Consider the following 13,962-nt stretch of genomic DNA (forward strand, 5'->3'; position numbering starts at 1 on the left):
GTGCCATGAAGTGATGGGACCAGATGCCATTATCTTAGTTTTCTGAATGCTGAGTTTTAAGTCAACTTTTTCATTCTCTTTCACTTTCATCAAGAACCAACCCAACATTGTAAAGCAATTATTCTCCAATTAAAAATAAATAATTAAAAAATTATTATATACTTAAAAAAAAACTAGGAGGTTTTTCACTGTGGCTAAGTAAAGCAAAATTATTCAGATAACTCTGGCAAAAAGTGCAAGGGGCCTATGCTAACAGTAGAAATGAAGCTCATAGGAGTAATCTACTTGTGCCTCCTAGCCTGTCAGTGGGTCCTATGCCTGCTTTGCTGCTCCTGGAAGTCATGAAGGCAACACTCGTAACAGGATGCCAAAGGGCCAGAAAGGGTCTACCACATAATCAGTGAAGCAGACAACAGCTGAATTCACCTCAATTTGACTCATAATGGAGGCATTTTATCACCTCATATCATCACAAGAAGCTTGAGTATAGCACAATAAGACATTTTGAAAGAGAAAAACAATATTTACATAACTTTTCATACAGTATATTGTTGTAACAGTTTTTTTCTAAGTTATTGTTGTAAATCTCTTACTGTGCCTAATTTATATATTAAACTTTATCATAGTTATGTATGAGTAAGAGAAAATATAGGGTTCAGTACTATCTGTGCTTTCAGGCATCCACAGTGGTCTTGGAATGCGTCTACCACGGCTAAGAAGAGACTACCGTAGTTATTTGGGGGAATTTTCTTATACTGATTTTAACTGATTTTAAACCACTTAAAAGGGATCCTTGATAAAATTAACGGCCAGTTTCTCATCGGAAACCATGGATGCCGGGGGTGGTGTGGCGGGGAGGTTGTGAGATGAAGTATTTAAAATGCTGAAAGAAAATAAAACTGTTAACCAGTCATTCATTGACTGTTCTACTGCTACTTCAATATTCTCTTTGTCATCTTTTTAGTTTTCAAAAGTTTGACTATAATGTGTCTCAATGGGGATCTCTTTGAGTTTATGCTATTTGGAATTTGTTCAATTTTGCCTTTCATCAAATTAGGAAGTTTTCTGCCATTATTTCTTCAAATATTATTTTTGTCCCTTGCTGTATCTCCTCTCTGCTGGGACTCTAGTTAAGCCTGTGTTGGTATGCTTGCTGGTGTCCTGCAGGTCTCTTAGGCTCTATTCATCCTTCTTCACTCTTTTTTTCTTTCTGCTCATCAGACTCAATAACTCCAATCAACTTACCTCTAAGTCAGCTAATTCTTGCTTTGCTTCATCAAATCTACGGCTGGAACCCTCTAGGCAATTTTTCATTTCGGTTATTTCACTTTTCAACTTCAAGTTTCCATTTGATTCCTTTTAATGATTTCTATCCTTCTATTGATATTCTCATTGTCACACCAATACCGCTGTCATTCTGGTCTCATTTACTTCCTTTACCATCATATTCTTTAGTGCTTTTAACCTATTCAACATGTAAAATAGATTCTCATTAAAAATTGCAACCTCTGGGCTTTCTCAGAGAGAAAAAATTCTGTTAATATCTTTTCTTACTGTGAATGAGCCATGCTCTCCTGGTTCTCTGAATATATTTTTTTGTTGTTAAAAATTGGACATGTTGAATATTATAATGTGGTAACTTTTGAAATAAGATTCTCCCTTCTCCCTAAGACTTGTTACTGCTTATAGTGGTTTATCGGAGAAGGCAATGGCACCCCAATCCAGTACTCCTGCCTGGAAAATCCCATGGATGGAGGAGCCTGGTAGGCTGCAGTCCATGGGGTTGCAAAGAGTCGGACACGACTGAGCGACTTCACTTTCACGCATTGGAGAAGGAAATGGCAACCCACTCCATTGTTCTTGTCTGGAGAGCACCAGGGACGGCAGAGCGTGGTGGGCTGCCGTCTATGGGGTTGCATAGAGTCAGACACAACTGAAGTGACTTAGCAGCATAGTGGTTTATAGTTAGTCTAATGACTTTTCTAAACTACTTTTGTAATGACTGTAAGTTTATCGTATTTGCTAACGTCCCTGTTTCCTTAGCTTAGTGGTCTAGTATTTGAGTTTTCTTTAAGTGCAGTGCCAGGAGGTGCCCAGAGGTGCCGGGAGGTGCCGAGAGGTGAAGATTACTTTGCAAGAGTAAGGGATGTTATGAGGGATAAAGAGAGGCATTAGAGCCAGGTCCGTAAGATCCCTGGAGAAAGAAATAGCAATCTACTCCAGTACTCTTGCCTGGAAAATCCCGTGGACGGGGGAGCCTGGCAGGCTACAGTCCATGGGGTCACAAAGAGTCAGACACGACTGGGCAACTTCACTTTCACACATTGATAAAGGACTCAATTCTACAAAGTACATAAATATCTGCCTAACAACAGAGCATCAAAAAACATGAGGCAAAGAAAATGCTAGAACTGCAAGGAGAAATAAATGAAACCAAAATTATAGTTGGAGACTTCAATACCACTCTGTTAAAAATGGACAGGTCCACCAGGAAGACACACAATAAGGACATACTTGAACTGAACATCTTCATTAATACACTGGATCTGACTTTTATACAATACTTCATCCATCAATGGCAGATCTCCAGCATACCTTGGAGATACCGTGGATTCAGGATCAAACCACCAAAATAAAATGAACATCTTAAGAAAATTAGTCACATAAATTTTTTGGTTTCCCAGTACATATTAAAGTTATGTTTATAATATACTGTAATCTATTAATAAGTGTGCAATAGCATTATGTCAAAATAATGTACATACCCTGATTTTAAAATGCTTTATTGATAAAAACTGCTAACCATTATCTTAGCCTCAGTAAGTCATAATCATTTTGCAACCGTAATATCAAAGATCACAGATTACCATAACATGTAACAAAAACATAAGACATCTTGTGAGAATACCAGTATGTGACACTGACCTAAAGTGAGCAAATGTTATTGGAAAAATGATAGACTTGCATGACACAGGGCTGGTACAAACCATCAGTTTGTAATACATGCAATATATAGGAAGTACAATAAAGCAAAGCACAGTAAGATGAGGTATGCCGTTGTATATTCCTCTCAATCACATAGAACACTCACCAAGATACACTACATTTGATTGCATAAACACCTGAACAGATTTTAAAGACTAAAAACTATACGAAGTATGCTATCAGATCATAATGGAATTAGGCTAGAAATCAATAACAGAAAGATAGCTGGAAACCCCCTATTATAGACTGAATGCTTATAATATCCCGATATTCATATGTTGAAATCCTGATCCCTAAAGTGACAGTTATTAGCACGTAGGGCCTTCAACTCAATGGACAGGAGTTTGACCAAACCCTGGGAGACAGTGAAGGACAGTAGCCTGGAGGGCTACAGTCCATGAGGTCTCAGAGAGTCAAATATGACTTGGTGAATGAACAACAACCAAGGGCCTTTAGGAGTGATTAGATCATGAGGCTGCATCTCTCATAAATGAGATCAGTGCCCTTATAAAATAGATCAGAGATCTCCCTCAGACCTTCCACCATTGTGAGGACTCAGTGAGAAGATGACCATCTATTAATATTTGAAAAGATCACTAAAATTAATAACACTTTAGACTGAATGACTAAGAAAAAAGATAAGATACAAATTCCTATTATTAAAAAGTAAATAGAGGACATCATTATTGATCTTATGGACATTAAAAGGATAGTTAAGAATATTATGAACAATTTTATACCCACAAATTTGATAGCCTACGTGATATGCACAAATTTCTTGGAAGACACAATCCACCAAAATTCACACAAGGAGAAACATGTATTCTGAATAGTTATGTGTGTGTGTGTGTGTGTGTGTGTGTGTGTGTATGTACATTTGTATAAGAAAAGAAATCAACAATAATCAATCAATAACCTTCCCAAACAGAAAGCACTAGAGCCGGATGGTTTCATTGATGAATCCTAACAAACATTTAAGGAAAAAATGATTCTAAGTCTCTCAAGCCCTTTTCAGAAGATAGAAAGAGAGGAAATGCTTCTTAACTCATTCTGACACCAGAATTATCCTAATAACAAAAGCAAAGATATTACAAGAAAGGAATAACTATAATCTAATCTCTCTCATGAATGTACATTCAAAGTTCCTCTACAAAACACTAGCAAATCAAATCCAACAATGAGTAAAACGTGTTATACACCATGACCAAGTAGAACTTACTCCTGGTATACAAGGCTGGTTCAATATTTGATAATCTGTAACATATTATTGACTGTCAGATTTTTGTAGAAAGGAATGCCTGTGGCCAGCGATTTGCTACATAAGTTAATACTGAAAAGTCTCTGGTCAATAAGGTTCAGGTAACAAAAGACATGTTAATACATCTCTGCTCAATAAGTAGTTTTAACATAATTCACTAAATCAAGAGGCTCAAGGAGAAAAATTATATGATTATATCAACAGATGCAGAAAAAACATCTGACAAAATCCCAATACCCTCTTGATGAAAAAAAAAAAAAAAAAAACTCTGAAAACTAATGTTGTCTAGCTTTAAAGATATCATCTACTAAAAACTACAACTAACAGGATACTGAGTGGTGAGAAACTAGTAGCTTCCCAACTAAGATCAAGCATCAAGGCAAGGATGTCTACTTTTATTACTCCTATTCATCACTGTACTAGAAGTCATAGCTCACACTGTAATAAAACATGAAAAGACACTCTTAATGTTGGAATGTTGTTGTTCAGTCCCTAAGTCATATCCAACTCTTTGTGACCCCATGCATGGACTGTAGACCACCAGGCTCCTCTGTCTATGGGATTTCCCAGGCAAGAATACTGGAGTGGGTTGCCATTTCCTCCTCCAGGGAATCTTCCCCACCCAGGGATTGAACCCACGGATCCTGCACCTCCTGAACGGCAGGCAGATTCTTTACCACTGAGCCACCAGGGAAGCCAACACAATAAAACTGTACAGATTTGGGAAGAGATAACTGTGACTATTTGTAGATGACATGCTTTTCTATGTAAAAAATTCCAAAGAATCAAAAACAACAAAAACTCCTGGAAGTATTAAGTGATTATAATAAGGTTTCAGGATGCAAGATTTTTATTTTAGCATGAAATAAAGATAAATGCTTAAGTATAAATTTAACAAAATGTGTACAAGATCTGTATGAGGAAAACTACAAATCTGTGATAAAATAAAGATCTAAGCAAATGGAAAAACGTAGGTACATGAGAAGGAACACTTGATACTGTTAAGATATTAGGTCTTTCCAATTTGATTTACAGATTCAATGCAGTTCTGGCAAGTTTACTTTTATTGTGGTAAAATATATCATGAAGTTAACCATCTTAACCTGTTTTAAGTGTGCAATTCAATACTGTTAAATCTATTTATACTGTTGTGGAACAGACATCTGGAAATTTTTTATCTTATAAAACTGAAACGCTATACTCATTGAGCAACTCTCTTTTGCCTCCTCCTCTAGCTCCTGATAAATACCACCCCAGAGTTTGAGGACCCTGCAAAAGACACTGCTAAGATGTACAACAGATCTCTAGAACTTAGTCACGAGTCTATCTACCACATAGTGCCTACAGATAATACGGTTCTGTACAATTCAAAGTAATCAAGATGTCCTTTAATAAATGAAATGTATAAATAAACTGTGGTGTGTCCACAGTTTGGATGGAGTATTATTCAGCAATACAAGGAAATGAGTGATCAAGCCATGAAAAGACATGGAGGTAGCTTAAACATACATTATTGTATATAATGAAAATCTGAAAAGGTTATGTAATGCATTATTCCAACTAAATTGTAGAAAACACAAAACTATGGAGATAGCAAAAAAAAAAAAAAAAGTTCAGCCAGGGGTGGGATATAAAGGCAGAGCGCTGAGGATTTTTAGGGCAATGAACCTATTCTGTAAGACAATATAATGGCAGACACATGTCATTATACATCTGTCAAAATGCAGAGAATTTTACACACAAAGAGACAACCCTAGTGTAAACTATGGATTTAGCTAATACTAATGCATCAATACTGGCTTGTCAATTTTAACCAATGTACCACATCAATGCACGATGTTAAAGGAAACTGAGGATTGTGTTAGGAGGGTATATGGGACTCTACTTTCTGCTCAATGTATCTGTCAATCTCAATCTGTTCAAAAGAATAAAGTCTATTAGTTTAAAAACAAAAAGTAGGCTGAAAGAACGTAGATGAGGCGGGTGTACTGCTGCTATGTCCCTGCAGTGACCAGACGGCCCCTAAGTTATCATGCCACTGCCAGGCCCGAGTGCTTGTAACAAGCTGGCACCTGATGAGAACTGCGCCACTCCTGTGCTTGCACGGGCACCTCCATGTAAGCCTGACACCTGGTCGCTACAGGACTCAACGCAGTTCATGACCACGAGGCCACAATTCAAAAGGGCCTTCTTTCAAGTGCTGCCTCCGAGAACCACAGCTCATCTGTCGGGCAGGGTCAAGGTAGTGACCACAGGGGAGCGAGTTCTCATGGCTGGGGATTTGGAACCATAGGAACTTAAGGATGAGAACTCAGGTTTACAGAGCAGACCCATGCGTATGAAACTTCTGAGTTCATACAGAGTTCAGACACGATAATGAACCTCCCCAGGACCACACAGTCAGAAAATGACTTAGAGGGGAAGATGCTCAGGCAGTCTGGCCCTCATCCTGCAGGCCCAAGCCATGACATGAATGAAGTGTTCTCTGGTTTTCCAGGCTTCACAGTCATCAAGAGCTTCCCACAAAGTCTACCCATCGTGACAGGATGGAGAACCCGGTTTCTGAGAACGCAGAGTGCTAATCAGGCATCAGGCTTTGTCCCAAGCATTTTACTTTCAGTAACTTATTCAGTTTCCACAGCAGCTTTATGATCAGCCATCTCCATTGGAAGCAACTTACTTTCACATCAAAAGAAATTTGGTTGGCACTGCCATAGTCGTACGAAGTAAGAAAACTGGGAAACACTGTCTCTTTTCCTGAGGTGCCCAAGTTTTTCTGGGATTGCACACGAGGAGGGAGGGAAAGATGGCTGCCCATCACATTAACTGCTCTGGATACTCCTGATTTTACCAGGGCACTCACTGTACTTGAAAGAGTCATACTTGTGAGAAAGTCATTTATCAACTGAAGAAATCTTGAACAAAGGCAAAAAATTTCACTGAGCAGTGATGCACCACGGCTATCTTTATAGCATACACATGACTATTCAAAGTATAAACACACACTTTTATCCTAAAAGCTATGCAATAGCAGAAAACAAAAATGAGATATTAAAGGTAGAGAATTAAAGATGTTACATACAAGCCGCACGGCTACCTCAGTCGGTAGAGCATGAGACGTTAAATACAGAGAATGGAGATCTAACATACGGATTATTGGCATGCTTGAAAGAAAATTCCTGAACAAATATAACAGCAATATTTAGAGAAGACAATAAAGTTTTCAGAAGCTGAAGAAAAGCGTTAATCTTCAGATGAAAAGGTCTTGTCAGGATCAAAACAAAATTAACAAAACTTGTTCAATATCTGAATATGAATGGTTGGCATTTTGAATTTCAAAGATTAAGAATGCCATGGACTTTCAGGGAAGAAAAGAGAGTATTTTCCTCAAAGGCACAAAATCAGGCTTCTCCTGAATGTCAGGGTAACAGGAGATAAAAGAACAGAACATAATATCGTAAAGGGAAAAAGTTGTGTTTGACTCAATAATTCCATATCAAGTCTTATGTGAAAGCCACAGAAATCAATTTAATTATATATATACTCTGAAGATTCCACCCTCTCTGAAAAGATTCATCAACATTCAAAAAATTAATCAAAATAAAACCTTTGAAATAGAAGTACACAGTAGAATTCCTGAAGGTGAATGTGGAAATCAACTAAATATAAGTAAATCTGAATAATTACCGTAGATATGGTTCAAAAGTACTGCAAATGTTAGCAATTCAAATTTCAACTTGTTTTTGAAAAATAATTTTAAAAAATACTTTGGTTCAACAGTCCCTCCCCTCCAAATATATGCTGAAAACAAACATTAGGCTGACTGTGGTTTGCAGTAAAACATCAAGGATCTTTCATCATGCTGAGATTTTAACTTTATTTCTCTAATTTGTGATGTGGACTGTGATGGAAGTAGAGTTATTTATTAAGGTCTAACTCTTACCTGAGTATAAACTCCGCAAAGGGATTGTGTCTGTGAATCACACACAATACCTCGAACAGTGCCTGATACATATTAAATACTTCACACATGTTTGTACTATCGATTTATAAATGAATGGAACTTACCTGGGAAATTAGAAGTTTCCCAAAGGTCCACACTGATGATTCCTCTTATGAAATCCAAAGTCTTCTGGAAGTGGTTCTGTAGTGTGAATTGACCATTCCTGTAATTAGACATGATAGGATGAGTGTTGGGGGAAAAAGCAACTCAATTTACTTAAAGGATGAAAGGGAAGTCATGAGGCAAAGTATGCACAGGTGAAGGTCAACTTCTAAGTAGTGTTTCCTGGTCTGGCTTTTGTTTAAGTTCCTCAAGTCTGTCAGGCCTGAAGAATGGGACTGAAAAGCACTGACGAGAGAGAACTCTGTCTGATCATGATGGGTTTGTACACAGACATCAGTGGGCTGCAGAGAGCAGTTGTTCCAAGTCCCTGAGAGGGTGACCAGCCATCTGCCCTGGGGAGACCTTTGGAGCCAGTGCTCCTAGTTTTGTGGGGTTGTTGAGTATGGCCCTTCAGGGGGCCAGGGCCACCAGGATGGCTGTGCACACAGAAGAAGGAGCATACCTCCTGCAGTTTGGGATTGAATGTGACCAGCCACGCCAGGATGGACCGCGAAGCTACGGAGTTCCGTCCCGCTGGGACCCCAGGGAGCCAGTGTGACACGGGAACCTTGGAGGTCTCTCTGCCCCGGAACGGCTGAGGGCCGCGGCCCAGGACAGATCCCTCCAGCTCTCCAGATGCCTGACCAAGCGGAGTGGGCTCTGCTACTGCGGAAAGTCCTCCGGGGCCGGTGAAGTCACAGAGCCCGCGGGGGCAGGCATGGGCAGAAGCCAGGAGTTGAGAGGCCGCTGTTTCAGAGGGTTGGGGTGCACACGGATCCCTGTGGCCGCACTGAGAGGCAGTCAAGTTTGGAGGACCTGGGGAGGACAGCCGGAGCGGACAGCCTGAAGGGCCAGGTTGGCCTCTGTTTCAGTGCCTGAGCATCTCTGGCCAGAGGTGGAGGTCTCTGCCCTGTCTTTCTACCGCAGATGGTCCTTGGCTATTAAAGCCATGGTGGGCATCTGCTTTCAGCTCCTGGGGCCAATCTTGTGGAAAGTAACATTGTGTACTTAGGAGATCAAATCAGGTATGACTTATAAGGAATCACATTGCAACACGGGAGGGGATGCTCAGAAGCCAGTGGCTAGGGTGGTCACAACACACCAGATTCTGAATGTATCCAGTTTTAGTAAATTATCATAAAACCATAAAACCCATCTGTCCTGTGCCATTTGGGCTGCTGTAACAATGTCAGGGACGGGGTGGCTTCTAAGCAACAGACATTTATTCTTCACAGTTTTGGAGGTTAATAAATCCAGGATCATGGCGCCGGCAGATTTGGTGTTTGGTGAGGGCATCCACTTCCTAGATGGTGCCTGTTCACTATGTCCTCGTGGTGCGAGGGGTCTCCCTGGGCCCCTTTTATAGGACACTGGTCCTACCCATGAGGGCTCTGTCCTCATGACCTGATCACCTCCTAAAGGCCCTACCTCCCACTGTTGCCTGGGGCACTAGGTTTTCAAGGTGTGGATGGGGGGGTGGATATTCAGACCAGAGCACCATCCAGAAATTTCCCTGGGGTCAGCAGTGAAGAGCAGGAATCCGGTCCTCAGGTCGCCCAGGAATCCCTCAGGAGACTCAGCAGGGCAGTGACAATCAGCAGGTCGAAGTGGGCTGAGCTTTTGAAAAGAGTGCCCGTGTCTGCTCAGGACAACCCTGAGGGTCTCGACCTCCAGCGAGGCTTTGCCATTCTTCTGAGCTCCTGGCAGGAAGCACAGTCCTCCGGGGAGAGGCTCATTGCTTCGGCAGGTTTGTTAAGAAGCCTGGCCGTGCCTCTCCTGGACACTCCTGTGCCCGCCTCTCAGGGAGGCTGTGGCTCAGGGGCTCTGACACAGAGGAAGTGTTAACATTCACACAGCCGCGGATTCCAAGACTGGGCTCAACTAGTGTCAGCCAGGTCACAGAGGGCCCCAGGAGACAGGGATGGGGGCTCAGGGGTCTCAGAAGTTGAAGGGGGCTCCTGAGGAACGTGACTAGAAATATTCAACAAGGTGTTGACTGGACTTTCACTGGATCCTGGGGCATGGGTGAGGGTGGCCGGGACAGCAGAGGGCAGAACACTTGGGTCACCCAGAACCATCTCAGCTTATTGACCATGTGACCCAGGACAGTGCACACCAGTCGGCCTGCATCAGAAATCCCCTTGGTGCCGCACACTGCCGCTCACCAGCCCCACGTGTGCCACATCTGCGTGTATTCCCAGCAAGTGTTCTCAGCTCTCAGGCTAGGGGAGCAGCCCCTTAAGTGCAGAGGGCTCCCAGCAGGAGGAGATGTTAAGAAGCAAAAGAGTCCCCTCCAGGTGATGAAGTAGACAGAGGCAGTTCCTAGAGTGAAAAGGTCCTGTCTGTAGAAGAATGAACAGGAAAAGCCCCCACCTCACTCATCAACAGCGCTTCCCCTTGTGAGAAGAGGACCCAGAAAGCAGTGTCCACTCAGGCAGAGGCGGGGGGAGAGGGGGTGTTGCATGAGGCACTAGGAGAAGAGAATGGAGGGTAGATGTCAGTGCCCCCAGCCCACCCCCATGACCGAGCACCCTATCAAGCCCACGAACTGCACAACTGTTCCAGGGGGCCCTGCCCACACTCCTTAGGGTTAACCCGCTCCATCCCCCAAATTTATTCTCCTTTCCTCACGGAACTTCCCCCACCCCAGAAATATCCTTAAAAGTTTAGCGTTTCTGGTCACCGCAATTGATTTGGCTTATCCTTTTCAATTTAACTTTGGCACATTTAATGCAGCACAGCCATGTGCTCTCAGCGCAGCTGGGCAGACAGCTGGCCAAAGAGCGGGCTCCACGGCGAACGCGGTGCTTCTCCCCAGTGTCAGGTCCACAAGGCAGCCCCTCCAGCCCCAGAGCAGACGGAGCAGCAGCCGGGAATGGGTACTTTCCTCGTATCATTCAGCTAGCTTCCTGCAGCTCTGCCCCCAAGGATCACTTCCGGGGTGAGGGGATAATCCGTGTTCACCACCCATTGAGTTCCTGGCCACGGCTGCAGAAACGTCAGTAAGTGCCAGCTGTGGCCGGGGTTGTCTGGTGATCCAGTCTCTTTTCTGCTGAAGTGCAGTTTGTCAAGGCTGCCAGAAAGTCCAGGATGGGGCTTTGTCACTTTGGCTGGACTGGCTGTGGGTCACCGACTTGGTTCCCACGTTAGTTACCTAGTATTCCAGAGTGTAACCATGGTGCTTGTTTGTATCAGGGTATGTATCTTGGACAGTTCCCAGGTTTGAAGATTTAAGAGCTCAGCTTTCAGAGTGTTCAGTGCTATATGTTACGAGATTCATGACAGGCTCTGAGCAGGGCGGAAGGAGAATGGTTTTCATGAACTATCTCAGTGGTGTAGGTCAGATCACCTCACGCCCTGGGAAGCAGATCACCTGCAGATGAAACGCTTTCTGACAGTGACTGTAAATCTCACCGTCTGGAAGGCGAACTCGTAATTCCTGGGAGGAACCACAGAGAAGCGCTGCAGCCCTTACTGACTCTGGAGGGGATTGCCCTGCCTGCATCAGGGTCATATCCTGGCTTCCCCCCAGGGGTCCCGGGGTCCAAGGGCAGGACCCAGCCAGCCAGAGCAGGTGGGTAGGCGCCTTCCAGTGACTCCTCCACATGCACAGACAGGCGGGGCTCCTCCTGGCTGCTTGCTTCCATACCCAGCCCCGTCTCCTCGCGGTACTGACGTTGAGGGGCTCCTATTGCCCCGTAAGTGTTCCCTGTCATGTGAGACCCCGGCACTGATGCCTCCGGGTCCTCCTCTTTGCACTGTCGCCTCCCCTCCCAAGTTAAATACAGTCCTGGTGGTCCACCTCCTCTCGTGAGCCTCATTCACACCTCAGGGTGGTACTTAAGGGCAGCGGTTGTGCGGGTTCTACCCCAGGATTGGTCCCCCCATCCTCTGTGCCCTGGTCACACCAGGTCTGGACCTGCCATCGCGATCAGTCTGAATGTGCCTGTCCTACCCTGGTCTCCCCTCTGACCAAGCCCAGGGCCTGAGTTGGGGGAGTGGGGCGGGGCGGGCTCTTGCCCTTTGCTCTCTTCACACTCCTTGCTCATTCATTCACACAGTTGCGTAGCGGACGTGGGGATGCTTATCCTGGCCACTTTCCCGTCCCTGTGTGCTGGGTTCTCCTCTTACCTGTTCACACCCCAGCAAGTTACACTGAAGTGTGGCGCACCTCCTCCTTCCCTACATCCCGTCTGAGCACTCCAAGCTGACGATGCCATGAGGATTGCTCTTTGCTTAATGGGATTAACTGGGCACTCACTCCATGGCACTGGCTATGCTTTCCTCCACCCTGTTCACATCACCAGCCCAGAACCACTAGACACTGCTCTGCACACGCTGGTTTTCTCCTGCTTACAGCCCCTGCAGTGCAACCAGTGTGCTAGGTTTGCGGGGCTTCTCCTCCTGACCCCGTTCACATAGCCCTGCCCCATCTCATCAGTGAACTGGTGGTTTGCTCTGTTCACAGAGCCTGTCAACTTCCACCTCGGTACTAAGGGTGTGAAGATGCTCCTGTGTGGTCTGTTCACATCCTCACAGAGGAAGCGAGGACCTCCTCTTCTCCTCTCTGCCCTTCTCACCTCCCTCGTGTGTCCCATCTGCGCACCGACAGACCAGAGATCATTCTCTTTCCCCGTTCACTTTTGTAGTTCAGTTGTCCCACTGCGCCGAGCGTGTGGGGCTCTTTCTATTTGCCATGTTCACATTCCTGCCCAGGTACTTCATGGTACTCGCAGGTGGTTGCTGACCGTCTTTATCCTGTTCACCTCCTCTGTCCACTGATGCTATTACAGTTATGGTATACAGTGCTACTGTTCTTTACACAGAAAACTCTGGTGAGTTACACCAGCACGTGGACGGGGCAGGGCTCTTTCTTTGCTCGGTGAGAATACTCTACTCAGTGACATCACTGTACTGATGCGGCCGGAATGCATCACCTCCCCAGGTCACATCCCTGGTCCAGCTAACCCTCCACAGTGGGTAGGAGTTGCTCTACTGCCTCATTGATATTCTTGGCCAAGTCACACCACTGGTTATGGGTCAGGGCTCATCCTCTATGCCCAGCTCACACTGCTGTGCCCTGGGCCCTGTTTCCACTTCCCTCTTGTGAGAGATGCTGGGTCCTTCTCACATCGCCTGTAAACGTGCATCATCCTCTGTAGCTGCGGGCCCTATTCGCTTTGCCCCAATCCCATATCCTGTCCATTTACACCATTGTACTGATGCAGTGATCCAGAGTTCTTCCCCATGACCCCGTTAGCACACCCTGCACAGTATTCAGTACTGATGGGAGAGGGAGCTTCATTCTCCTTGTACCCCTCACATGCTTCGTCATTTACACCACCACACGGATGATGCTGGGCCTGTTTTCTTTGCCATGATCACGTTCCCTGTTCAGAGTCACCCCCATACTGCTGGTGTGAGCATGTGTCTCACTTCCTGTATACCCTTCCATCCAGGAACTGATGGTGCAGGTGTCCCCTTGCCATGCCCATAATATATGGGGCTTCTCATCTCTGCCCCTTTCAGAAAGCTTCTCATGTGACATCGCTTCACTGATTAGTTGCGGACCCTCCTCCATTCCCTATCACCCCACTGCTCTGACAGAGCAGGT

This window comes from Cervus elaphus, chromosome X (assembly GCF_910594005.1).
Source record: "Cervus elaphus chromosome X, mCerEla1.1, whole genome shotgun sequence".
NCBI classification, from domain to species: domain Eukaryota; kingdom Metazoa; phylum Chordata; class Mammalia; order Artiodactyla; family Cervidae; genus Cervus; species Cervus elaphus.